Source organism: Gobio gobio, assembly GCF_949357685.1.
Source record: "Gobio gobio genome assembly, chromosome: 2".
Taxonomy (NCBI): Eukaryota; Metazoa; Chordata; class Actinopteri; order Cypriniformes; family Gobionidae; genus Gobio; species Gobio gobio.
Window position 1 is genome coordinate 25,328,343 of NC_137098.1, and position 2,706 is coordinate 25,331,048.

A 2,706-nucleotide genomic window follows, 5' to 3' on the forward strand; every position below is an offset into this window, starting at 1 on the left:
ATATGATAATACACATACAATTTATACTTGAATAGACAAAGTCAAATGTTGCATCTGACCCCATAAGAGGGGACAGCTGCAACATTCATTTAAATGTAAGAAAAATAATTCCTTTAACATCATATTGCAATTTCTTTCTTTATTTACAAGTAACAATGTTTTGGTTAATTACCTACATTGTGGCCAAGTCTGACAGCATTTACTTAAAAAAGGGGACATACCTGCTGGCTTTTGAAGATGTAATTAGTAATGAATTACTTTTAGAGTAACTTACACAATACTGGTTATACAGCTTACATTAATTGATGGCATAGGGGACAGTTGCAAGTTGCATCAGCATGTTGCAACTGTCCCTACACTGACAGCCAAGATAAAACTTGCTATACTAGCTTGACACAACAGCCTTGACACATGGTAGCTATGTCTTTTAGAAGCTGAGAAAACACTGATTAAAATTATAATGCTTCACGCAAACAGTTTAGACAGTATGACAAAAACTAAGCATGAAAAAAAACGTTTTTACTTAAAAAAAAAAAGGAATAGTCACATGTGGCTTTTTTCTTCCAGAAAGGTAGAGGAGCTATAAGAGCATATTTAGTATGAGTATCATCACTAGCTCATTCCTGATTGAAGGAATAAGCAATGTTGCAACTGCCCCATGTTGCAACCGTCCCCACTCTCCTAATCCAATTTTCAGAAAGTGTGATGATGGGAATATACGTGTCAATGCATCCAACCACTGGAAATCCTAAAGGAAATTCTAATTATTAGGTTACTTCTAGAGCTTTATCAAGTGAACGTCAGGATCCTGTATAAAAGGACATGCCATTTTTGTCACTTTGTCCTCATGATGAAAATATGTGCATAATGCTTTTACTTTTTTTATTGTATTTTTGTCTTGTTTCCAGTCAATTTCTAAAGATTCTTAAATCAATATGCATTTTATACACTAGAAAAAAAAAATACAAAAAGGGTATTTAGTCTCGTTTCCTGCAGTGAAAAAAAAAAGTGCATTTCCCATATTTTGCACATTATCTGCCAGTGGGGTAAGAAATACTTTTTCCGTTTACATTAGGATTTTTTTCATACCCCACTGGCAGAATTTTACTTGTTTTAAGTAAAATGCTCTTTAGATTTAATTTATAATTTTTAGATATTTGTACTTGATTTAAGACAAAAATACTCAGTAAGAAAAGTATTAAAAGAATAAAGTATTTAAACACCGCTAACGCTTTAAAAATGGGGAGGACACCGAAAGAAACTGGGTTTACCAAAGAAAACGTGCTCCAGACCAGGTTAGGTTCACAGAGTAAGTTACCCTGGTAACTGACTCCGAGTACAAGTTACCTCTCTTTCATTAACTGGCTTGACTTACCCTGCTTTCTCGGGTTTGACATACCTCCCATTCTGAAACAGGAAAACCCAGAGTTTCCCCTCATTTCAGGGTTAACAAACCAGAGGTGGACAAAGTACACAACTCCATTACTTGAGTAAAAGTAATTGGTTAAATATTACTCCATTACAAGTGAAAGTTGTAAAGATAGATTTTTACTTAAGTACTTTTAAAAGCAAGTACTTCTGTACTTAAGTATCAAAAGTAAACGCATTTTATTATTGTTGTATGAATGCACGCCGTTCCATCATGGTGGTTTAAGCCAGTCATGCTCCATCCGACATGCTAGCATACCTTGAACTCATTTAAATACTTGTTTAAAAGTTACAAAGCTCTCAAAGTCAAAATCATACTAGAAAAGAAAGGTTTTTACATTGTGTTTATTTGATAGGATCATGTAAAAAACATTTCTGAAAGGACTTCAGTTAACATTAGCCCAACTACGTTTTTGCATGCTAACTAACATTGTCAAACGTTATGCGTTAGCGATGTATCCACAAGGCTATGTAGCAACTTGGCGGGTAAATCTATAAAAATCATTTGACCAACCATATTTCATACCAATGTTAATTTTGACAGCAAATTTTTATTTAGTTTTAGTCATAGTCTTTTGACTATAACATTTTAGGCATCTGAATTGTTTTAGTTTTAGTCTATAATAAGATTTTAGTAGAACTAAAATTCAGTACTTGTGGTCTAGCATCGGAGAGGCAGCTTTCTGTGTGCGCTTTCGTGTTGTCGCACTTTTTCAGACTTCTTTCGTGTCACTTTTTCAGACTTATCCACATGTGCTCTTCTTAATTTTAACTTTAAAGTATGACCATGGTTGCGTGCACTGCGTCTAGGAACTGCCGCCTTCTATTTTGCCATCAATTGATTAGTGTTCAAAAATACTTGGAAATCATTGAACTTCATGTGATCCTACGAGTGATTACTGAAAGAAAAAAAACAAAAAAAACACGAATCATCCACTGACTTTAAAAGCGGCTAGGACTATCTAATTCGAGGGCCTTGATAGAAATGTAGTGGAGTAAAAAGTACGATATTTGTCTTTCAAATGTAGTGAAGTAAAAGTCATAAGTTTCCAGAAAAAAAAAAAACTCCTCAAGGAAAGTACAGATACTCAAAAAGTGTACTTAAGTACAGTACTCAAGTAAATGTACTTACTGTCCACCTCTGTAACATACTCAGTTTTCACTTAACCTCCTTTCTGAAACGGGCCCCAGCTTTTCAATAAGGTTTGATACAACAGAACATAGATAAATGGATGCAGAATGAGAAAAAATAAAAATAAAAAAAAAGGTCAAGGCTTT